The 26717-nt window shown below is 40.1% G+C and overlaps 1 long non-coding RNA gene across 1 annotated transcript in view; it reads right to left on the reverse strand.

The window, feature by feature from the left end:
* Positions 1-26717, reverse strand: part of LOC111756932 (uncharacterized) — a 129670-nt gene that overhangs the window by 93557 nt on the left and 9396 nt on the right. The gene's annotated exons all lie outside the window — the stretch shown is intronic.

Consider the following 26717-nt stretch of genomic DNA (forward strand, 5'->3'; position numbering starts at 1 on the left):
CTACTCCCCTGCTTTCATTGCCTTATAAAATTCATCTCTGAGCTGAGCACCAGACAATCCAGAACAGAGTACACATCCTCCCATTTTTTAAGCATAGAGGAATGGCTATGTGATTACATTCTGATCAGTCACATACAAGTGGAGATGTCATGACACAGCTTTCAAGATGGCCCTTTATACATAGTGTGGCTTTGCCCTTTCCTTCTTTTTCTCCACTTCCTCTTTCCTATTGGCTGGAGCCCCAGCAGTAATCTTGGGAACAGAAGCTTATTATACTGCAGCAAGATTGAAGTCTAAGGCTCTGAAAATGGAAATATTCTACTGGCTCCACACCACCCTGCCTTTCTTGAACACAAAAGAGAAATATCCATCTTATTTAAACCACTATTCTCTCTCTCTCTCTCTCTCTCTCTCTCTCTCTCTCTCTCTCTCTCTCTCTCTCTCTTCTCTCTCTCTGTCTCTCTCTCTGTAGTGGGGATCAAACTCAGGACTTTGCACTTGCCAAGCAGGCACTTGTGCTGCTGAGCTAAACCCCTGGCCCCATTACTTCTCTTTCTTATAGTCAAATTTCATCTTACTACCAGAATTTACTGAACCTAAAGGTAGGGTGGGCTGGACCAAGTGAACTGCTGTTATTGTTCCTGACTCTTCATTCATTCAACTGGTAGACAAATATTGGATCAGCATTATGATGTGCCAGGCGCTGTTGTAGGATTTGCAGGCAAAAGACTGAAGGACACAAATCTCGGCCCACCTGAGACAAGTCACCTCTTATTGCTCTGCTGTATGCTAGCCACACTACTCTGGAATTGAAGTTCAGTTCCTAGAGTGTGTAGGGTACTGGGAACTGGAAAGGCATAGACGCAGATATTCCAGGCAGTTGGTCATGTGGGTCATGAGGTTCAACCCAGGCAATTCTGGATGTGTTTCTAAAAAGCCACCATGAAACCTTAGCGCTGAGGAGTAGCCCTGCCACCCAGGTGAAGCCAGGAAAGGACTGCTTTTCCACCACATCTTTACCAAGCACACTCTCCCTTCCAATACAGTAGCCTCCTTCTCAGTTTTGCTTTCTGTGGTTTCAGTCACCTACAGCCAACTACCTCCTGAAATATGAAAACGAGAGATTCTAGGGATAAAGAGGTCACACATTTTAAGTAATATGTACCATAATATATTGTTATAATAATTGTATTTTGGTATTATCCATAGTTGTTAATCTTTTACCTAACTCACACGTTAAACATTACCATACCTATTTATGGGAGACTAAAACTTCTGAGGTTTCAAGCACCCTCTGGGGGCCTTGGGACACCCCACTGTGGAAAAGAGGGAAGGAAGCAACCAAGCCTGGCATTCTGCTTGGACAGTGTGCTCATCCACGCTTCCCTAATGAGTCCCGGTGTCTACCAAGACCGCCCCATTCAGAGCTTGGCCTGGAATTGCACAGTGTGAAAAGAGCAGGAAGGAAATGGCCACAAAAGAAACAGCTGCACTTGGGATTTCTTGGAGGATCACAGGAATAAGAAATAGCTGTGCCGTTGCTCTTCCTGAGTCAGGGACAAGGAGCTTTTGAGGCACTTGCCTCATGACAGTCCTGAGAGAAGTATTCCTATCTCTATTCTGCAGATGTAGACTAAGGATTAAGCAAATTGCTTATATATGACTGTGGCCCTTGGTCTTTCTTTACTTCTTACAAAGTCATTTCTATCACACTTTAAGAAGAAATGCTATGTAAACAGCTAGCTGTAATTTTACACTCTAGACTCCTGTGCAGAATATTTTTGTGAAATAAGAATTGTAGGCAGGATCAGCTCAGAAGTATGCTTCACTCTTAAGTACAGAGGCTGGGAAACAGTAGCTTATATGAAAGGAAGAATGTGAATTTTTTTTTCTCAGCCTGTCAGAAACAGTACCGGGCTGCATGACAGCTCTGCGATGTCATCAAAAGTCGTGGGTCCCTTTGAGCTCTCTGCTTGTCATCTCTTAAGTGTGACCCACATTCTTATACAGTCAGCCCTTCATATCTGCATGTCCTTATCTGCAGATTTAAACAACTGCAAAGCCAAAAAAAATTTTTTTAATTTACCTATACTAAACATGGACAGATTCTTTTCTTTTCATTGTTCCCCAAACAATACAGTATGAGACTATATATACAGCATTTCCATTGTATTCAGTATTTGAAGTCATCTAGAGACGATTTAAGGTCTACAGGAGGATATTCATAGGACCACACAAATGTGATGCCATCTTATGTAAAGGAGTTGTGCATCTTAGGATGTTGGAACTGCAACATCCCCTGAGGACACTGAGGGACAAATCTATTTCCAAATAGCTGCTGCAGGTGACAACAGGAGGAGGATGGCATGAAGCCCAGTTGAACTGAGATGCCTCATTTTAAGCAGCTTCTCTTTCAAGCCTCATCCAGCCACCTCTGCAAAGAGCCCATGACCAGATCTTAGTCGCCTGAAGCTTGGTCACCTGCAGAAGGAGCGAAGAAATAGTCTCTGCTTGGTTTTATTTGCTTTGCTTTTACTTTTATTTTAGTACAGTGTTGCCCAGAATAAAATCAAGATGATACTAATGAGGGAACAGGTGATAATGGATTCCAGGTGGGCACAAAGCAGGAGCAAGCCTAGAAGGTCTAGAGCACTATACAAATTCACAAAAATTCCAGGCAAACACATTGCTGCAGGTCTCAGGTGGATGAATGAGAGCAAGAGGGCGCCTCTATATGAAATTTTCACATCATCCCTATTCTAGGCACAGGAGCTTAAGCCTGTTCCCAGAGTGAGTTTTCTTAGGCTGCTGCAATAAGGAACTGGGGTTAGGGGTCTTAATTAACAGGCATGGATTGTCTCACACTGCTGAAGGCCAGAAGTTTCCAAATGAAGTATGGGCAGTGGTGGTTCCTCCCAAGGGCCACTGGCGAGGGAAAACCTGTTCCAGGCTTTTCTCCTTGGCTTGTCCTTGTACTTCACATCATCTTCCTTCTCTCTGTGTCTGTCTACAAATGACCCCATCATACTGGATGAGAGCTGCTCTGGGGGACTTCATGTTAGGTTGGTTACTTCTGTCAAGATTCCATCTCCAAACAATGTCACATTCTGAGATACTGGGTTTAGGACTTCAGTGTCTTTTTTCAAGAGGACACAATTCAACCCCTAACACTTCTATGTGGTCCATGGCCTCTGGAACTGTAAGTTTGAGGCCACAGAAATGCAACAGCACTTTAGCTCACTGCTTTAACTCACCTGGCATAGGGTACCAGGCTCCTGGGTCCATCTTGATCATGCTTGACAGAGATGTACAAAGTGAATGACTGTGTAACTCCACCTTACTAGAGACTAATGACTGCGTGGCCTTAAGGTACCATATAATCAGGTTCCCAAAAGCTCTTCCACTCACTTCCTGCTGCTTTTGCCCTCATTCCCTGTGCTGCAACCACACCTGCCACCTGGGCTCTTGCAATGATCCTGATTCAGAGCCATTGCACTTAGCATCCTACTGCCTAGAATATTTAGTAATAGTTCTTCATGTAGTACTTAATGATTACTCAGGGATTACGCCTCCTTAGTTTATCATAGCATAATTTTTTTTTTTTGAGACAGAGAGTACTATGTAGGCAAGGATGGTCTCAAACTCACAGCAATCCTCCTGCCTTGGCCTCCTGAGTGCTGAGATTACAGGCATGTGCCACCATGCCCAGCTGTACTTTAAATGATTAACATACAGTTTTGGTACAATGTTCGATTCCTTTTAACCAGTAACCCTACTTTTGCTACTTACTATAAATTCTATTTCTACATATCATAATATTCTTTCTGTATCCTCTTAGTATTTTGCTTTAAGTGGTCAATAGTCTTTAAAATGTGTTTTTATGGAGCTTTTTCTATTTATCTATTTATGTTTCTACTGGTCCTCAGTCCTTAAAAATATGGGCTGCCTATAAAAGGTCTTCAGATCTACCAAGCAGAGGCCAGATCCATGCCCTGTAATAAAAGTTTTCATTTCATGCCCTGTAATAAAAGTTTTAATGAACCAATAGCCACAAAAATGGAGATATTTTTATTTAGTGTATCCCTAGGCAATTGTTATAATTAAAATAGGAAGGTGTTGGATTATTTTGACAAAACAGGAGAGAGTCTCTATGCCCTTAAAGTCCCCCTATTATACTTTGGTTAACATCTATACACAGATAGAGGTAAACATTAAAGATAAAAGATTTATGCCAAATGCCATCTAATTTTGTCTGATGTCTACAGCTTTGTAGAGTCCCTATTCAGTATTCTACTTTTAATTTGGGGGCTTTGCTTATAAAACTAAAGCCTAAGAGCAATGACTTGCTAATATCTTTGTCCTCTTTTCAGATTATCAAAGGATAATAGTACACTAAACATCCAAACTCATCGTCCTACGTCTCCTTTAGATCACTCAGAGTGAGACTTTTGATCCCTGGGTTGGCAGGGTCAACATAATTCCTTAGCCAGAAGCAGCCAAAAGAAGACAGACCTTCTACCCCTCTGCATCCCTTAATTAAGAATAGGGGATCAAAGTGTCAAGGGGAGGGAGAGAAATGAGGCAGGGTAAAGGAAATAAAGAAGGTAAGAAGGAGAGAAGGAATATAATTTATACATTGTGACATCAGGTCACAAAGTTATTCCAGGTTGCCCATATTTGCACTCCTGCTTTCTTATGCTCTTCTTTATAGGTCCATCATACCCTAAATCCCTTAAAGTTACAATAAATTTACAGATTAGCTTAATTGGTAAGGAAAAGGGCAAAATCTGACCTTAAGAAAAACAGATTCAAAGGTTTCAAAGAATGTTTTTAGACAAAACATCTTAGATCACCATCTTTAAAAAAAGAAAAATGCAACCAACTGAGCCATGCCTTTCTCCCATAAATGAGCCATACTTTCACCTGTACACTGAGCTATTTACTTTCTACCAGTGGGTAGAACATCATGTTTCTCCTATAAACCAAGCCTACACTTTCTGTTGATTCACAAATTCCATAGATTTCCACTGCCAAAAACTCATAAATAGTTCTAGCTTCAGACTGTTATGCACTTCTCTTTGGAGGGTCTCTACTCCTATCTATTTAATAAATCTTTTTATGTCTTTTTTTAAAAAAATACGTGGAATTCTAATTTGAATCTTTTCTCTTCACTGGTGTCTTGGTCAGTTCAGCTACCAGAACAGGATGCTTGGATGGTATGAACAATGAACATTTATTTGTCACAGTTCTGGAGGCTGGGAGTCCAAGCCAGGACACCAGCCTTGCCAGGTCCTTGGTGAGGATTCCCTTCCAAAGTCATGCCTTCATGTGGTCCCCTTAGTGTGTATGCAAGACAGCTTCACATCTCTTCTTTTTCTTCTATAAGAGGATTAATCACATGACAAAGGCTCTACTGTCATAATCTAATCTAATTCTAATTCTTCCTACAAGCCTCACCTCCAAATGCCATCAATTGGGAATTAATATTTAACATGAGGGGTTCTTTTTTTTTTTTGGTGGTGGGAGCATATTCAATCAATAGCAACCATAAAGAACTTTCTTTAGTGTTTCTTTTTTTTTTTTTTTTTTTGCTTTTTCTTTCTTCTTCTTATTTTTTTTTCCCTCATCTTTTTGAGACAAGGTTTTGCTATGCAATTCAGGTTGGCCTTGAGCTCACATTGTAGTCTCAAACTTGCAGTGATCCTCCTGCCTCAGTCTCCTGAGTACTGGGATTACAAGTATGCACCACTATGCCCAGCTAACCTTTAATGTTTCTTGTGCACAGGATAACTAGCAAAACATAATTTGTTTCAATTTTTCCTTTTCTTAAACATCTTAGTTCTCCTTTACTTTTGAAAACATCTCACTGAATATAGAAATCTAGATGAGCGCTTTTCTTCCTTAGTTCTTTAAAGATATTATTCCCTTGTCCTGTGACATCAATCATTTTTAATGGCTATGAATTTTGATGGTTGACCATCATTCCTTGTATTGTTCCTCAGAATAGAATGTCTTTGTTACTTTTGTGTGTATAGTGTTGGGGATTTAAACCAGTGCCTTCTCTCTATCCTCCTTTTGAAACAGGGCTTCACAATAGCTACGTTGTCATCTTTTTTTTTTTCCCAAAATTTTGAGACAGGATATTGCTGAACTCCCCAGGCTGGGCTTGAACGCGTGTGTGTGTGTGCGCGCGCACATGTGTTTGAGACAGGGTTTTGCTATGTAGCTCAGACTGCTCTTGAGCGCACTACATAGCCTGGGTTGGCCTTGAACTTGCAGCAATCCTCCTGCCTCAGCCTCCCCTGTGCTGGAATTACAGGTGTGTGCTATCACAACCAGTGGTTCTTGATTTTGTAACCTCCTGCATCAGCCTCTCTTACAGTGTTGGGATTATTGGTGTATGCCACCATGCTCAGAGCTTTGTTACTATTTTTCACTATTATAATGTACTTTATCATTTCCTTGAATGTAATATTATTTTCTTCTTGCTTTTAAAATTTTTCTCCTTATGTTTTGATTTCATTGATTTGATTAAGACGTGCAGAGATGTGCACAGGTCTTCATCGTGATCCTTCTTGGAGGCTGCTGGCCTTCTGTCTTCCCCTTTGGGGACATCAATTAGATAATCTGATTTTGCTCCATACATAGAACCCTTGCTTCTTGTCTATTGATTTTTAAGTTCTTTTCTGTGCTGCATTTGGGTAATGTATGCAATCATTTTTGTGTTTACTTATTCTCTTATTATTTTGATTTAAATGATGTTAAGAACTAATGAGTTCATCACTTTAAAAGTTTCTGTTTTTTTGTTTGTTTGAGGTTTTTATTTTGTTTTGTTGTATTGTGTTTTGTTTTGAGACAGAGTCTTCCTGTATAGCCCAGGCTGGCACTGAACTCATGGCAATCCTCTTGCCTCGTCTCCCAAATGCTGGGATTACAGGCATGTGCTACCATGCCTGGTAAAAATTTCTCAGTTTTAGAATTTCTAAATGGTTCTTTTATAGCATTTCTATTCCCATCTGGTCATTCATTTCACCAACATTTTCCACTAAATTCTTTAATATATCTATAACAATTATTTTAAAGCTCTTGTGTACTGACTCCAATATCTGCTTCATCTTTTGAATGCAGCTCTTTTTACTATTTTTCCATAAGGCCTTTTTTTCTATTTCACATAGAAAGAGGGTTTTTAGTGTGTGACAGACATTGTGTCAGCCCTAACAAAGTGTCTGAATTTTGTTACCTTTCCCTAGAGAATGGTGAGATTTGTTCAGGGAGGTTGATGGATCATTTCAATTTCACTGAGGCTTGCTTTCTAGTCAGGTCTATTTCAGTGTTTCTCAGGCAGCCTTTTCTCTGAGAACATGATTTTTACTCTTAACAGATGGCTTTTCTGGGGTTTTAACCAAGTGATGGGGTGTCCACCAAAGTCTTTGGCTTGGCAGGACAAAATTCCTCAATACTGAGTGGCCTCTGAATTTTTTAATCAACTGTTTGTTCCCCAGGAGCTTTTCTCTACTGGGCATCCTGGTGCCTGAACATGTTCAGTTTAGATCTGGCCAGGGATCTGCGGGATCCCTTACGCAGCACTATGGGGCCACTCAGCTGCAGTCTGGTACCCAACACACAAATTGCCACTGTTTTAGTATCTAAAATTTCTCCCCAGGAGACTGCAGCTCTCTTATTGACTAAACTTTCCCATTCTGTGGTTTAGAAATCACCTCTAAGCAGAAATCCAGGGTAAATACAGAGGTTACCTCAAGTGCTTCCCTTGGCTCAAGGATCACGGCTTCAAGCACTTCTTGTCCAATGTCACTGTTTCCTATGTGTAGTCCACTTGCTACAATTAGTTCTGGACTAATACCAGCTATTCAGCTATTCCATTACAGCCATACTGGAAGTCAGCCTAATAAATAAATATGTACATTAACAATAGGACAGTTCACAATTGCCTAACCCAAGTAAACATTATAAATTAACTACTGCTGTCTCGCTGTGGGCCTCCCCTGGAGCTGAGTCTGTCTCCCAACTTACACTGTTTTTGCTTCCTTCTCTTTCCATCCACTGTGTCTCACAGCCAGTCTGGTTCAAGTTGACATTATTTTCATTTTCATTTCCTCTCTGTTTATTCTGAGCCCTTCCTCATGCACAGAATTATGAAATTACCATTGGGAGGAAATTGAGTTAGACATAAAAGCTCAAAAGAATTTCAAAAATTATGTAATATACTGAAAGTAGGACATAGGCTTTTACACATAGGAATACATTCTATTAAATGCCTAATACATGAGAAACTAGAGACTTCTGAATAATTGTTGGCCTATGTTGCAATTCTATGGGATATGCTTGATAATATGCCATAATAGAGGAACAGCAATAGCAACTCAAATCAGATAGTTCTTTACACACACACACACACACACACACACACACACACACATATATTGCATACATATAGCACATATATAATTTCAAAATATGTATAGCATATATATACACATATACATCTTGCATTTGAAGTGCTAATAAATGACAACCTTCTCCCAATCTCTAGCTGAAGTTAACAAAGAAAAATAAAAAGACATGCTTGAGGTTAAGCTGTCAGGAACCTCCTGGGAATATTCCTGGAACCTGTTATAGATGGCTAAGATAGGATTTAAGTTTTATAACAAAGAATTTGTAAAATGGAAAGAAGCACATGCAATGAATACCATTACCAACTCAGTATACACAGAACCAAGTATAAGGAAGATGTTTCAAAGTACTTTTGAATGACTGTATGACACCACATCTTCAAGCACATCCTAACACATTTCTAGGCCATGTTTGGAACTTTCCCCTGGTCCCCTTTGTTGACACAAGACCTTATACACTTGTCATGCTTACTGCTTTTGAAAATTTGTTTAACTTGGAAAACACTGTTGCCTCTCTCTCCACAGTATTTTATCCTCACATCTGGCTTGGGGACCATCAGCTTACAGAGTCCACTCACGCCGCTAATGTTTCCATAAGCTTTATTCTGAAATTTGGTGCACTTTGGCTTTGAAACATGTGTACGGAAAATTTTTAACATAAGAAGCCCTTCATGCATTGTTATTTTTAACTAGATGTATGCAACTGTTAAATTTTGTGATTCTTGGGTTTTGTTTGTCACAGCTGGGAACAGTCCCAGTGAAGAAATCAGGTCAGCAAAAACAGCTACAATAGTGAAAAGGAGACCAGTGGCCAAAGGAGAAAGAACTCATCAACGAGTCTGCTTCTAGAGGAATGCAAAGTTGAGGGAGAAGCAAACACCTTACAGATGTAAAATGTTAAGGGATCAAGCTTCCTGCCATGAGATGTCTCTTACAGGTGAAGAAAACTATAAATATGCAGACAGTACTTCATGGATAGAGCAATATACCTTAAATATATCCTATGAAATGGAACATGTTTCCTAAACTGTGGGTGATTATCAATCTTTTGAATATTCAGGTAGTAAGATGGAAGGCATCTAACACTTTTCATTTTGGAAAGCAGCAGATGTGCTAATCTAACTCCTTCTATCTGCTTGTGGGACTGTAGGTACATCATTTAGATACATCAACTCAGGTACATTTAGGTACATCAACTCAGGGCCTCAGTTTCCTTGTCCAAAATCAGTAATTTCGCAGAATTCGGTTCTTTTCTCCCTCTCTTCCTTTGCAAATATGTAATTCACTGGAACTGGTTTTATACACTTCTGGGTGTTTTTTTTTTTTTTTTTTTTTTTTTAGCTCAGTGCCAAGGATTCCAATTAAAGAACAGTAGGCAGTATTTTTCTTGTGTCAAGGCTGATGCTTCGAGCACAAGAGTCAACTGATGCCTCTTCCAGGGTCCCAGCTACATTCTTGTTGTCAGATGAGAAGCCAGATGCTCTGTGCTGTTGTACGGATCTGGAGCGTCCCCCAAAGGCCCATGCATACAAAGTTTGGTCACTGGCCTGTGGGACTACTGGGAGGCCATAGAATCTTTAGGAGACAGGGTCTGGAGGGAAGTTGCTAGGTTATTGGGGGCATAGCCTTAAAGGAGATATGGAGACCTCTTCCTTTGCTTCCCAGTAGCCGTGAGGTGAGCAGCCTCTTCCACAGCTCAGAGCAACACAGACCAAAACTTCTGAGACCACGGCCAAAATAAACCTTTCTACCAAAAGAGTTTATCACCTTATATATTTTGTCATTGCAGCAGAAAGCTACTTAATAAACTCTTGGTCATATGATAAAATAACTCCTACAACACTATATTTCACGTTTAGATGTCCTATGTGAATCCTCGCACAGATCGGCACTGCCATATAGGACCGTTGTGTATAATGAATGTGCAGGTTTATGCTAAAGAATTAGCATTTTCTTAAAAGGTTATGCCATCACAATAATTTGCTGAAACCTATAGATCAGTGATGGCTAACCTTTTAGACACTGAGTGCCAAACTGCAAACCAAATTCTACTTATTTATTACAAAGTGCCACCCCTGCTATTAATCCTGAATTCTGAGGGTTTAGTTTAGAAAAAAACAACCCTAGGTTTATATCTTTTGTGTTAAAAGAACAGAATAACAACCATGTCATAGGTTTGCCACCACTGCTGTAGACTCACAATTCTCACTTAGACAAGTAATTACAGTTTCCTATGATTCTTTCAGTCTTCATGCACCTGTAAACACACATGGTCACCAGATACATGTCACTCAAACATGAGACCTATCACTTCTTACATGGTGCACACTTTTTCCTTAGAACTGTATAATCTTCATTTAGAATGTTTACAAAGTAACCAAGTTGAAAAAAGTCAGTTTTTGTCATCTTTACCTGTTTTAGACTGAAATAGGTAATTAAGGTCTATTGTTAGTGTGTTTTCATCTGTTTTTCCTTACATGACTTTAATTATTTGTCTAATGAAAAGAGCTACAGTAGTATTGAGTGTATATATACTTATTTACAACAGCTATATTTTTCTGAAATTTATCCTTTGGTATTTATCAGATGCCAGTTTTTGTTTTGTTTAATACTTCTAGGCCCAAATTTTGTGTAGCATGCTATTACTTATTTTATACTAGTACTTATTTTATACTAATAAATATACATAATACCTGAAATCTCCTATTTCTTTCATTACTGTCTGTTGACTCCCTTCAGAGTAAACAGTAGAATTACCTTCTGTCTCTCGGGCCCTAGCTTTCTCCCTCTTTAGCTACCCAAGTTTAGTCAACAGTATTATGGCTGCTTGTATTTATCCTTTCATTCCTAAATTCTCTTACATTTAGACAACATAATCTTTCATCATTAACAACATAATTCTCAATCTTATTCTGTTTTTTGCCTTATTTATACACTATCAAGAAATGTAACACTGATATTACATATCACGGACTTTCCTCTAAAAAAAGACTCCTACATTTAGTATGTCATTGTCTCCCATGGTCCCATGGGTTGGCAGAGTGGCTCTTCTACACTGTTAGGCACAGAATTTATAGGGCAGCACTGTGGCAGCCCTTGAGAGCCTCACTGGTAGGTCTGGCTCGATGTCAGATGAGGCAGGAGCCTCGATTCCCTCATCCTCCAGCAGGCTGGCCTGGACTTGTCTGCCTGGAGGCAGAAGGGCTTCCAGCAGCACCGGAGGCCCACCCTGACATACAAATCCTTTGCAAGTCTCTGCCTGTCTGTTGGCCATCATTTTTCCAGTAGCCAAACTAATCACAAGCCCCCACCCAGAATCAGTACGGAAGAGTCTGACAAGTCTATCTTATACTCTATTCCAATTTTTTTTTTTGCTTTGTTTCTGCCTTAGGTCTGTTGAGCATTCAACACTCAATCTTTCTGTGAAGTTTCCCTTGACAATCCTTGGTTGGTTGGAATTCTTCCTTCAAAGTTTCCCTCAGAAAGGCCTTGCAGCAATGGGGGCAGACGGAAACATCTTCTACTATACATAAAGGCCCTAGCTGGAGCCCTGACCTTAGTTATTAGAGCTTGAGTCTTCAGTAAAGGAAGATATGACTAGAATGCACAGCTTAGAGACCAGCCCACTCACAGGCCAAATTTCCATCCCTAGTATGTGAGTCTTATTTTTCAGAGAAACAGTACCAGTAGGAGGTGTGTGTGTGTGTGTGTGTGTGTGTGTGTGTGTGTGTGACAGAGAGATAGACAGACAGAGACAGAGAGAGACACAGAGAGAGAGAGAGGTGGAGGAGAGAGGAAAGAAAAGAGGCCAGACACATAGACACAGAGAGAGAGAGATAGTAAAGCAGAGATATTTATTATGGGAATTAACTATCCCAATTATGAAGGCCATGAAATCCTATAATCTGCCACCTGCAGCTGGAGAATCAAGAAATCTGATGGTGCAATTTGGTCCCCATCTGAAGGCCACCAAGCCAGGGTAGTAGATCAATATGTCACTCCTGGTCAAATCTGAAACCTAAATACCAGGATCTCTGGGGTCCAAGAATAGGAGAAGAAAGATGTCCATCTCAAGAGGGACAAAATATCCTCTGATATTTTGCTCTGTAGGCCCCAAGAAGTTGTATGATTGAATGAGGTCCATCCACTTTGGAGAGTAGATGTCTACTCAGTCTACCAACTCTAATGAAATACCCTCCTAGACAAACCCAGAAACAATACTTGTCCAATTACCTGGATGTTCCTGTCAAGTTGACACATGAATGTAACCATCACATATGTGCTAGTTCTTACTCAAAGTTGGTTGCCAGCCTCAGGTCTCACTAAATCCAAAAGGGAATCCTTCATCAAGGAGCCACGCTGAGATCTAAAGACCTGGCTGCAACTGAAGTGCTGGAAGTAGGGGCCTTCCCTTCACTCTAGAGGGGGACCTTCACACAGCAGAGTAAACTGGATTATGGGTCAGCTGTTCGCTGGCTCCCACATCATTCCCTGTGCTGTGTAACTGCTGCTGTGCAGAGCCAATAAACTGTTAGCAAAGCAGAAGCAAATGGAGGCTTGGAGCCTTGAATGGCCAGGTGTCCCACCGTTGCTTTGTGTTTTCCAGGAGGACCTTCCTAGCTAAGCCCACTGACACAAGGAGGTCCAGAGACATGAGGAGCAGAGATGGCTTGGCTGACCTGCAGATCTACCGTGAGAAGCATTGCGGAGCTGCCCAGCTCAGCTCAACCAGATGAACCTAATCAACCTGTGGGACTGTTAAGCAACCGAAAGGAGACTGTTAAACAACAGAGCTTTGAGGCTGTCACACAGCAGTACTGTTGTCACTATGAACTGCTACTTGTGGGGACTTAGTTTGTGAGTATCTGTGTCCCTAGCAAAACTTTCAAGGGCTCCAATGAAAGGATGACCTACTTTCTGGTTGGGCCACCATCCTCCCAGGCCCAGGGTGGCACTTCCCCACCCACAGTCACCCAGTGCAGGGCACAGAACCACATCCACAGAGTGGCCAAGAGCCATGCAAATGATATGCATGGCTTCTTACATTTGCTTATCCCACTTTTCCCCTGCCATACCCAGTCTTCAAAATATCTCCAGCTTTTTACATTTAGCACAGAGCTATAGATGCAGGAGTCCCTTCATAGCTATTATTTGAATAAATTAATCCATGGATGCATTAAAGGTCGTTTTCTGAAAGCGACAAAGGACTCATGGGAGTTAAAAGGCACACCATTCCTTGTATCTAATGCATTTAAGTACACCAATGACATTTTGAACAAAGAAGCAAATTCACTGGAATTAGATTTTGATTGCATTTCATTTAAAAACTAGCTCTAGTAATTCAACATTGACACACATTTTAATGGGCTGCTGGGACTCTGTAACCAAAGAAGAAGTAAAATTTTATTAAATCTCTTCGGGCCTTTCCAAAATTGGTACTAAGGGAAACTTGTTAGGCTTAAAAGACATTTGTCCCTTGGGCTAATAAACTTGCTTAATCACTTAGCAGAATTAAAACTGGACTCTTCACTGCTGTACTTTTCAGAACTTTTAATATGCTAATGCACATTGTACAGCGCCGAGAGGGTATTAGTATGCAGCATTTCCTAAGCCAATTTGGCCCTAGAACCCTGAGAACTATTTGTGCTCAGGATGCCTGTATGATTCATATCAGCCCATGGAACACAGGGAAGAAACTCTGATCTTTTCCAGTGACCAAGAGGTAATGAATCATTCTGTCACTTGCACAGTTATATTTAAATCCCACCATCCTGGCCCCAAATTGACTACCCCAGTGGTTGGTCACCTTTTCACGGTTAGAGCACATTGAAGGGATTGAAAGGCTCAAGGTTGGGGGTTAGAGGGGGTGTGGTGGTGGGGGTGAAAGCCACTAAACAAATCAGAAATAATTGCAATGAAAACACTTTTTCGGCTGAACAAAGTCTCATAGGCCTATAAAAAACATCCATGGTTATCTCAGTATTCACCCTCCAACACTGGGTCTTTGACTAGAATTTAGTGAGTGGACCCGAGCTAAAAAGACAAGAATGTGAAGCCTTCCAGAGAACACTGCTTTCTGGCACCGTCACTACTGGACAACACTCTCTTGATCCTAAGCTGTCTCTTCCTGGCCAGTGCCTGTTCAGTGCTGTGCTGCACAGAGGCTCACTTGTAATAAAACAGTCAGCTGATACAAAATTCCACAGCTCACCTGTCCTTGGAGATCACAATATCTCAGTCAACAAGCTCCCAGCAACTGGAGGGGAATCACAGAGCTGGTAAATACCATAGCACTGAAAAATACTGAAACACCAGGTATTAGACAGTATCAAAGGGACCTCAGTTTTCCCTCAACTGTATCTTGGTTAACTTTATTTAAACACTTTATTATTATTTCAACACAAAAGGAAAAAATGCCTCCAGCCTCCGTGGTTTGCCAAGAAATGGGAATATGTAGTTTCATAACTCCACGAGTCAAAGGCAACAGTCTCCATGTACAACGCTGTCCTGTGGCCTGTGCCTGGAGGGCTGGGTCCCCAGTCGGTGGTATTTTTTGGAGGTAAGGTCAAGCAAGAGATCTTTATGTCAAGGTTTGTGTCCTCAAAAGGGAACACTGGAACACTGGCTACTTCTCTTCCTCTCTCTTTTTTTATTCCTAACCATGAGATGAAAATGCTTTTTCTACTACCTACTCACAACATGACATGCTTCCATGTTGCAGGGTCTAAGTAACAGGGCCAACTAACCATGAACTGAACTCTAAAACTGTGAGTCAAAATAAACCTTTCCTATTTTTAAGTTGCTTATATCAGGTATTTTGCTACAGTAATGCTGATTGATGCATGTGGAAAATTCAATGACAGTCAACAGTGCAGGTCTTAAATTTTATACATGGTGTTGAATGCATGGCTTGTTTCTGCTGCAGAGCCTCTCAGTGCAATTCATCTGCCTGCAGTGGAGATGGCAGGAAGCTGGTATGTGGGTGCTAATATAAAGAACAATGATATTTTCCATCATACCTTAACCTATGAAGCAGCATTCACTTACAAGAAATTAACACTTAAGCACTCATGTGTTGTTAGTATGCCCTACTACTGGATGGCCTTCTGAAGATGGGATGATGCAGGAAGCTGCTGCACAATTCACACCAAGCTCTTTTTTTTTTTTTTTTTTGTACCTGGGATCGAACTCATGACCTTGTGCTTACCAGGGAAGCGCTTAAGCCATTGAGCTAAATCCCCAGCCCACACCAAGCCCTTTTTGCTAGTCAATCATTAACTAGTTAGAAAACCAGGAAAGATGAGAGCCTATAAATAATAAACACTATCTAAAAAATAAACTGAACAACCAGTATCCATATAAAGAAAAAATTTAAAACTATCACAGACTAGCTATATCAGAAGACCCTAACAGATGGGAAGGCAAGGTCTGGATCTTGGATAGAATATTCAATATGCAAAATTATGGTTCCCTAAACTAATAGTGTAGGGGTTTTTGCAATTTTACAAAATAATTGTCCTTAGAAATTTAGACAAAACAATTTAATGTTGAAGTAGAAAAATAGATGCACAAGGAAAGCCAAGAAAATTTTGAAGAGCACAGGAAACTTCTAGCTTGTGTCAAAGAACATTAAATAAAGCTACAGGAATTAGAGTCTTAGGACAAACAGAATAGGCAAAAGAGAGTGCATAAACAAACAGAAGTAAAAAGGGAAACGGTATAAAAAGAAAGTGATAAATATTTTCAGATGTAAATATATTTACTCTGACTTAAACATTACACATTGTACACATATGTTGAAACATCATGTGGTATCCATATATATGTATAATTTTTATGTCTTGATTTAAAATTAATCTGGCTCAATTTTTTTTAAAAAGAAAAGATTTCAAATAAAAATACTCCAGATAGTCTTAGAGGTGAGAGAAGATGAAGCCAGAGCTACATAAGCATGACACCCTGGAGACCTCCACCTGTGAGTCCCAAAGGCATCTCAGACTTCATCCGACCACAAGAAAGTGCTTGGTGACCACACAGACATGCCTGGAAAGATCTAAGCCTCAACTACCAGGGGTTAATATGTAATTTTTAAAGTGGTAAATCAAGAAAGAACATGGTTTGCTATTCTACGCTAAACATTTTTCAGTACTGTCACCAGTAGGAAAGTGTTAGCTTTTCATTGCTCTAGCAACACCTAAGAACATCAATGTATAAAGAGACAAGTTTTATTTTGGCTCAATTTTCAATCCAAGATCAGTTCACCCTATTTCTCTGGGCTTATGCTAAGGCAGTAAGTGATGGCTGGAGTTCACAGCAGAGGAAAACCACTTGCCTCATGGCGGGGGAATACTGAGAAGAAGAAAGAGGCTAGAGTCCCCCAATCTCCTCCAAGTGCATATCCCCAACCTACCCCAAGGACCTCCCACTCCATGCCACCTCTCAATGGTTCCTCCACCTCTTAGTAATGCCACCCTGGAGGCCATGCTTGAAATACGTAGGCCTCTGAGGGACACTCAAGATGAAAACTACAGCATTCTATAAGGGAAAGCAAGCCTCTTCCTTCTGAGGACATGACCCAGAAGTTTCTCTCACCACCTCCTCTCACATGCCTTTGGCCTGAATTAGGTCAGAGGGCCATATCTAGATGTAAGTAAGATGAGTAGGCATATGCACAAATTAATTCTGTGATAATGGGAGTTGAGGAGAGTAGATATTGAAAGACAAGCAGTCTTTGCAACCACTATAGCATAGTATGTGGTGCATAGTCTCATTTGTGTAGGATACACCCCTACATTCACAAACATGCACCCTGATACTTATAAGAATATTAGAACTTTGAATGAATTTGACTTTATTTCTTAACTTTTTTTATTGATTACTGTCTTAGTTGCTTTTCTCATTGCTCAGACAAAATACTCGAGGCCCAAAATTAAAAAAGGAAAGGTTTATATACAGTTTATAGATATTTTAGTCCATATTAACTGGTTCCAAGGCAGAGTGGCATGGCAGAGAGGCAATAGTTCATGATAGCATGGCGGTAGAGACAGAATGCAGCAAGAGTGAAAAAGGGGCAAAAGGGAAGAGCAAGCCTCTTTCTCTCCCTTATGTTATATGCAGGCTACTTGCCCCCGGGCAGGTGCAACACTCACACCACCAATCCCAGCACCGGACACTGAATCAATCATAAAAACTAGATGTAGCCATTTCCAAAAAGCCCACTGCCCATGATCCCTTCAGGCTTGGGAGGACATTCAAACATAACCATAACAATTACAGTTATTAAAATGAACATACAGCTCAGAAGAGCTTTTTTTCCAAATGAATGACATAAATTAAATCAAGGTCAGAGACTTTAAAGTGTAAGACATATAACAGATGTTTTAAGTCAGCTCCCCTAGAAACAGCTTTTGAGTCTCTGAGACACATATAGGCAGTCTGTTGGGGAATGCATGTAAATCAGCTATAAGGAAGAAAGGACTGGCCAGGAAAATAAGTCAGGCTGAAGGGCAGCTACAGGCCAGGCCTCTGTAAGGGTTGTGGGAGCTGGGATAGCCCTTCAGGATTATCCCCAATTGAAGGACTCTATACCCTCTCAACCAACAACCCTTGAATGCACACTGTCTCCAAGGAGGAAACGAAATTTTGGGTAAGGTCACTTCCTTGAGCCCCAGGGAATAGCAGGAGAGGACAACTGGAGAGTTTTCAGTATCTGATGGTGCCATGGATGTGCCTCTGTCCTAAAGAAGGGTGCTGGTGGGTGCCACGGCATCTGTGACAGAGATGCTGGTGGGTGCCACAGCATCTGCGATGCTAGGGATAAACACTAAGGCATGGCCCAGAGCCAGAAGAGTGAAGGAAAGAAAAATCAGAAATAGTACTTGACACATGGTATGTGCCATCATTCATCACTGTAGATGTTACCTTAATTAATCTCAGCAGTCTTGTAAGTGGAGTGCTTAATTTTACCATTTTTTTAATCTATAGAAATTCAAGGATAGTGATAGGAGTAAAACTTATACAAGAGGCTGTAGGTAAGTAGTAGAGCTAAGATTCAAACTCAGACAAGGATCTTTTTACTCCTATGCCTTTGCTACCTCCTCCTTCAGTCACAAAGATGAGGGTCTGGCTTGACTAGACTGAGAAATGCTAGCAGCCTTTAAAAAGATCTGTAAAACCATGCTGGTATCAAGGACCAAAGGAAAGTTCTGCTGTAAAGCAAAAGTAGAGTAAACAGGTCAATAGCAGAAGGCAGAACTCCTTCTGGAAGCTATTTTTCTCTGAGTCTTCCTGAATTTAAACCTATAGCAAAAGCACACAACCTGAATCAAAGCAAGAGAAAACATCCAACAAGCCCAAATTGAATGGCTTTGTAAAATACCTGGTCTGAACTTTTCAAAAGTGTCAAAGTTATACAAGGCAAAAGAACTGTTCCAAATAAAAAGAGACTGAACAGAAATGACAAGTAAATGCAGTGGGTGGTCCTGAATGGGAGAAATTCTAGAAAAGACAGCGTTCCGATTTAGGCCAATTCTTATATGGATTGCATGCATAGTAACAGCTTTGCTGGTGATATGAAACATCCAGCTTTGGTAACATACCAAAAATATTTAAAAGAGTACCCTGGTTCCTAGCATTCCATGCTTAACTGGTTAAGGGCCTCAAGGGGAAGGATCATAACTGGACTTTGCTCTTGTCCAATTTGTTGCTGTAACAGAATACCTAGCCCTAGATAATCTATTTAAGAAAAGAGATTGATTTGTGGTTACAATTACGGAGGTAGGAAAGGCCGAGATCCCATGGTTGCATGTGGTAAGGGCCATGTACTGCTTCTACCATGGCAAGGTCAGAAAACAGAGAGCGAAGATGAAGTGGACCCCTGCCTTTATAACCCCGGTTTCAACTGCTAGGCTGGTCTAGGTCACAGAATGAAGAATTTTCTTAGGAGTGGGTACATGTATATATCACATCTTCATTCTTTTAATGCCACCATCCTCGTCCCTCCATCTCTTGGTTCACTTCCCATTTGTAAAATATCTAGCTCTCTGTTTCTCATCATCTTTTATTTTGCTCTTTATTTATATTTTAGGCTTCTCCTACAAGAGAAACCACATGATATTTAATTTCATATGTCTGATTTATTTCACTTAACATTATGGTCTCAAGATTCATTTTCCTTCAAATGACTCAAATTTATCCATCTTTATAACAGAGTAGGACTCCATAGTGTGTAAATACCTCATTTTCTTTATCAGCCAGCTATTAGCATGAGTTTTGTTGAAGACAAACTGTGTTCAAATTATAATTCATAATATTAAATACTTAAATTTCTTAAAAATCTGGCAATATTTAAATTTCTTTAAATTATATAAACAATTAAATATACATACACACATGCCAAAAATAAAGTAAATGTGGCAAGTTAAGAGTTTATTAACCTGGGTAAAGAAATACGAGTAATCATTGTATATGATCACAATATTTTGAATATTTGAAGTTTTCTCAAAGTAAAAATAGGAGAAATATAGTCCAGAACTAGAAGCATTTGGTTATTCCTAAAAGAACTGAGACCTGACCAACCTGGTGCTCTAAGGGGCAAATGTTACAACTGATACAAAGCACAGTATATTAGGAACACTGAATGTTGGTAAGCTTGAAATTGATCCTAGAACAATTTCTCAAATGGATGGTTTGCCAAGTACTTAAAAATCATTGAAAAAGATCCTGGGGGCCTCTACAGGGCAAAAGGAACCTCTCCCCCATGAAAACTAAACAAACAAATGCAAATTGGGTCAGACTACCTCATCTTGTCTCCTAAAACGAATGACCATTAGCCAATGAATCTTAACTTTGACAGCATTTTACAACATCCTCATGGATTAAGTAATACCGCACTACAGGGCAATTTTTACCGCAACCTGCACAATTATTGCTCATTGAAAACTAACTGGATCTGCCTGAGGTTGTGGATGAAATAATACAATCTGGAAGTGGACCAAGCAACCAGGCTCAATTGTCTGGCAGTTCTGGAGACTGTCAGTCCAAGGTCAAAGGTGGCGCTGGTTAGTGTCTTCTGAGGAAGGACCAGACTCACGCCTCTCTCCCCAGCTGGTCAGTGGCTACTGTCATGCTTATAGTGAGTCCCTCCTCTGTATATGCCTATCTTCAAGTTTCCCTTTCTACAGGACTCTAGGCACATTGCACATAATGTATCCAAATGAGTTCATTTTAGCTATATTACTTCTATCCAGACACTCTCTCAAATCAGATCCTGTTCAGAGACACTAGGGGGTAAGATTCCAACCTAAGGATTTGGGAGCAGGGGGGACTTCAGTAACCTCATTCTGAGGGTCCAAGGATTAGGACTTCAACATATGACCATATGTTCAACATATTAGGGTGGCACAATTCAACCCCTGCAGTGGAGAATTGCAAATCTCTAGGGCAGTATCACAAAGCTGCCCTCTGTTCAGCTCTACCAAGGAAGACACAACTGGGGAAATATGAACATGAGAATATAAATGCAAAGGGAAGTTAAGATAGTAAATGGAGCAATGGGGTGGCTAACAGAGATGACACTGGAGGATGGGCTTGCCCTGCCACTTCCTTGAGTGCTAAGGATGTAGCCCTATCTTCCTCCATCTACTATCCTGAGACCCTGCATCCTCCTGAGTGGCGAGAGGATTAAATGAGAGCAGGAGCAGAAGGCATTATGTAAACTGCAAACCCCCGCTAATCACAGGCGCCGCCTCCTGCTGGGAGGTTTAATCAGGGTTCCAGGGGGAAGAACAGCGAGCTGCAGGCGGGCGGGCTGCAGACAACAGCTATCATTTGTGAGCCAGGGTCGTCTGTCATTTCTTTTACAGCTGTCTTTATCAGATTTGGGAGACAGAGATTTACTATTCTATCAATCTTACTGTGTGCTAATTTGCACAGCATATCTGGGAGAATTCCATCCACCTCCTACAATCCAAAAGGATTTAGACAATTCAGTACTTGGAGAGATTCTACACAGCTTCATTCTAGACACCTTCTTCTCAGACCTCCCTTTTCCCTCATCCCCCACCTCTGCTTACTGTCTCCTGCTTTGTTACAACAGGAGTCCACCTCTCTGCTCCCCAAAAGATTGCCAGAATTTCTGCCTCTTCTTCGGTTGCTACTCCTTCCACCTATTCCAACACTGGCCAGACAATTTCCCTTCTCCTCAGATGTTGGAATCGCCCTTTCCCAGAGATGTCTTGGTTTTCACAATGATACAGACTTAAAGCTTCTGTGTTAACAGCTCTAGGGATTCGGGGTTCCCAGGCTCTTCTCCCAGGCTCTTTGCATCACTCCCACACCCATCTTCACCTCAGAAATCCAGAGGTCTTAAAGCCAGCAACGTGTAGGACATGCTTTGTCTCTTGACTGCAAGACTACCAAAACCTTTAATATTGTGTTCTAATTCTCCACAAAAGGACACAGAGCTCAGCATTCCCCAAATTGTTCTTAGAACTCCCATCTTCCAAGACACCTTGAGGACATAATGTCCCAAGAGCTGCCACTGCATGTGGGTCTGTGACAGAGATGGTTACCCTCCCTTCCAAATCTTTTAGATCTTCTCAGATACAAAGTCCAACTCCTTTTTCAACTTTCTTTGTAGTAGAGGTGACCATCCATCCAATATAGTCCTTCCTAGTAGATGAGCGGACACAAGATCTGCATTGTCTATGACCCCATAAATCTCTCATGTTGTCTTTTCCACTCCTTTACCCTCTTTCTGGATCTGGACATAAATGCTCAGAGGACTTTGGAAGACATGGTACAGCCATCATGAACTGTACAAGGTTCACTGTCACTTCTAGAGTAACATATACCAAAGATAACACATACCCGTGAAATCTTGAGGCTGTTTATTACTTGCCTAATTCTGTGCTCATTCCTCTTTCATTCCCAACGATTTACCCTCCTGCCCTGCCTCCTCATCTCTGAGATGATACTCAAACAGGTCAATGACTTTGTAGCCAAAGCTAGAGCCTTGTCCCAGTTCCTAACCTCTTCACATTATCTGACCTTCTTCACCACCATCACCTGTTCGCTGGGTATCTGTAAGCATGATCTGAAAAAGTCTGCCACTCTGAAAATTCTTATCTCCTGCTTAGTTGTTTCCACCCTCACTTTCAGAATGCCTCCATTTGCTGTCTTTGGTCTTCTTTGCTCTTCTAACACTGATCATCTCCCATTTCTTGGCTCTGTCATCCATGCAACCCCTCAGAGTCCTAGGCTAATGGCAGCTCTTCAAATCTACATATCTACAAATCTCCCTGACCTGATACCTGTGTCCCACATCCTTATTTCCAAGTTCCACAGGATTTCTTCACTTAGAATTACAGACCATAGAGTAGGAGCCATATAGTGGCCACATAGCTAGTTCCCTGGAATTCCTCTAAATCATCCCTCATCCTCCAGGTCACCACCCCAGAGGACTTCTCTAAGTCCTTTGTATGTGGAATCATCGTTCCTCACTTCTTTCTAATTTCTTAGTCTGTTTTTTTCATCATTGCCTTGTCACTGCTTGAGACTATATCTGATTTTGTTTATAGTGTGTCTTTCCCACTAGAATATAAGCTCCATGGGGCTGGGGTTTTCTGTTTTTGCTAAGTCATCCGTGTGTGAGATGTGAAGTAATTGTTCAGCAAAACTTTATGAAGGAACCAAGGCTCAAAGTTCTTCTGCTCAGGTGATTCACACCTGTAATACTAGCACTAGGGAGGCTGAGGCAGGATGATCATTGCAAGTTCAGACCAGCCTAGGCTACAAAATGAACTCAAGACCAGCCTGTACCACATAGAGAGACCTTGTCTAGAAAAAACAAAAGATCTTCTTCTCAAAATCACACTGTTAATAGTAGAATTCAAACCTCTGTCTTTTGACTCCATTGGGCACTTTCCACTTACCTGGCCATGTGAAATGACTTTCATCTTCCAGTGTTCATCTGACATCTAGTGATCCCATTTCTTTTATAAAGTAACTTCTCTTTTTTTGATACCAGGGATCGAACTCACAACCTTGAGCTTACCAGGCAGGCACTTAAGCCACTGAGCTAAATCCCCAGCCCCCTGGTGATCCCATTTCTAACACTGACACATTTTAGCCTGTTTCCTGGTAAAAGATTGCTAACCTCATAGTTAATTGTCTTTGACTCTTTCCCTTCTTCTCTCACCTCGATCTAATCCATCTGGTATCTTACTTCTCCCTTCAAAATGTCTCTTTGCTCATCTTTGCTTCTCTTCTAATCCTTCACCTCAGACTCTCAAAACAAATTTTGATCTCACTGGCTCCACTCTCAGTACCATACAGAAAGTGTCTTGGTCCCCTCTACATTTAGAAAATATTTCTCAAAGGAGCCTCAAGAAATTAATGGTAATTCCTTGAGAGACAATAAACTGAAAGGTTGGTGACTTGAGGTAGGTTCTCAACAGTATGCCCTTTTGAAGAGGATATATTTTTACCAGTTACATTATTTATTTTTCAGTAAGAGCACTTTTAAAAATACTGTGTTTCAGGTTTATTTTTTTCTGTTGCAACTTGAGGACAGAATAAATCTCATAAATCATCTAACCAAAAGCTATAACATAGAATCATTAGATTCTACCATGGTTTCAGGAAGGGAATAACCATGGAAATCAGTTTGGGACAGGGGCACTGGTTTTATTTTGTTGTTATTGTTGTTGTTGTTGTTGTTGTTGTTTGGGGGGATTCCTGGTTTTTAAAAATTTATTTTAAAGAGGAAAAAGAAACACAATTTGAAAACATGATACTGGAGTGGTATAAGCACCTGCCTGGCAAGTGCAACATCGTGAGTTCAATCTCCAATACCAAAAAAAAAAAAAAGTAATTGCAATGAAAACATGATACTGAAGAGGTAACAGTGGTTAATATATTGCATATTATCTCTAAATTATTTACTCAGACTACAAGATGCCTGCATTTAATTGTCCAAACCATTCTTTCCAATGAACTAAGAGAAATTAGTAGTATAACTATCTTAACTATCATATAATATATATATATCATATATACACATCATATATATACACATACATATGTAATTTCTTTCAGCTTCTCACACTAGGGAGACAATAAGATGTTTATGTCTGGCCCTCTGATATGAGAAAGAAAGAAAGAAAGAAAGAGAGAGAGAGAGAGAGAGAGAGAGAGAGAGAGAAAGAAAGAAAGAAAGAAAAGAGGCCTTTATTGTAGGCACAGGAGGGCTGCAGAAGAGCCACAAGCACCCTCTGAAGGAACAAAGGAAAAACTACAGATTTATTTGGAGGTGACAGGGGTGTAAAGAGGGGTGGAATGATGTACTGACAGCTGATTGGGGGAGTGTTGGCATGTGCATGAAAAGCAAGAGGTTCAACTTTTCGGTTTGCAAGATCGCCAAAGTCTTTGCTGAAGGGAAACACTGTCCAGCGCTAAAAGAAGATGCTGTCCCAGCGCCATCTTGACTAGCACATGGGGAAAACCCATCAGTTTACACACGCGAGTCTGATTTATTTCACTTACGAGTATGGTCTCTGGTTGCATTCATTCACCTACAAAAACCTTGTTTACCCTCTTTCATGGCTGAGTAGTACTTCATTGTATAAAAAATACCACATCTTTTTTATCCATTCTTCAGTTGATGGACTTTTAAGTCATTTCCAAGACCTGGCTATTGCAAATGGTACTACTACACATATATCACTGTGGTACAATGTTTTTTAATTCTTCTGGGAAGATACCCAGAAGGGGAATAGCTGGGTCAAATGGGACCTCCAATCCTAGTTTTTTGAGGAATCTCCATTGACTTCCACAGTGGTTACACCAGTCTACACTACCACCACCAATGGAGAAGGATTCCTTTATCCTCACAGTCCCTCCAGCATTTGTTATTGGCTATTATCAACCAATAGCCATTCTTATGGCTATTATCAAACAATTAACATAGAATTTTAGCATTTTTAAATTTGCATCTCTCAAAGATCAGTGATGTTGAACATTTTTTCATATATTTATTTGCTGTTTTTATTTCTTCATCAGATGCCCATTTTTGGATTGGTTCTTTATACTTATTGGGAGGCCTGATTTTTTTGAGCTTTGTCTGTACTCAATAGTAATCCTTTGTCTGAGGAACAGCAGGTGAATATTTTTTCCCACATTGTGGGTTGTCTCTTCATTCTGTTGGTGATTTCTCTTGCTGTGAAAAACTTTTTAATAAGATGAGATCCCTGTTGTTGATTCTTTGTAATAGGTCCTATGCAATCAGAGTTTTATTCATAAAGTCTTTACCTACACCAATGTCTTCAAAGATTTTACCTATTCTACTTTCCAGCAGATTTAAGGGTTCAGTTTTAATATTTAGATATTTCATCAATTTCAAATTTAGTGTAACTCATGGTAAAAGATGTGGGTTGAATTTTACTCTTCAGCATGTGTAGAGCCATTTTTCCAGCACCATTCATTAAAGAGGCTATCATTCCAATGAATGTGTTTGGCATCTTTGTCAAAGATAAAATGGCTCAGTATGTCTGAAATTATTTCTGCATCTTCTAATTTGTTCCATTGATCTTTAGGTCTGACATTTTGTTTTGTTTTGCTTTGCTTTTGCAAGCACCATGCTGTTTTTCTTTAATCAAAGTAGCTTTTTAGTATCTGCAAATAACAATAATTTGACTTCTTTTCCTATCTTTATCCTTTTTATTTCTTTCTCTTGTCTAATTGCTCCAGCTAAAGTTTCCAGGACTATGTTGAATAAGAGTGATGGTATTTTGAAGATATTGAAGTGAAGCTGAAGCGCAGCTATTTTGAAGATAACAAGAGGCATTATGGTAGCCATTGTCAATATCTTATTATCTTGTTTTGAAGTCCTATATCATTTTCATTGTTTTATTTTGATTGGCTTTATTTGGTTTTATTTTGTTTGGTTTTATTGTCTTTAAAATAAAAAAAAGAATAGAGATAATGAACAACCTTGTCTTATTCCTGATTTTAGCGAGAAAGTTTTTAATTTTTGTCCACTTAGTATGATGTTGGCTATTAGTTTGTCATAGCTGGCTTTCATCAGATTGAAATAAAAACCATCTATTCCAATTTTCTGTAAAGTTAGGTTTTTATCATGAACTGGTATTAGGCTTTGTCAAAAGCTTTTTTTATCTATTGAGATGATCACATGATTTTTATCCTAGATTTTATTAATGTGATACATTACATTTATTGATTTTCATATGTTAAACCATCCCTGCATCCCTGGGATGAATCCCACTTGGACATAGTGTATAATCTTCT

This window comes from Cavia porcellus, unplaced genomic scaffold (genome assembly GCF_034190915.1).
Source record: "Cavia porcellus strain 051 isolate PalLab524CR breed Dunkin Hartley unplaced genomic scaffold, mCavPor4.1 scaffold_27, whole genome shotgun sequence".
Taxonomy (NCBI): domain Eukaryota; kingdom Metazoa; phylum Chordata; class Mammalia; order Rodentia; family Caviidae; genus Cavia; species Cavia porcellus.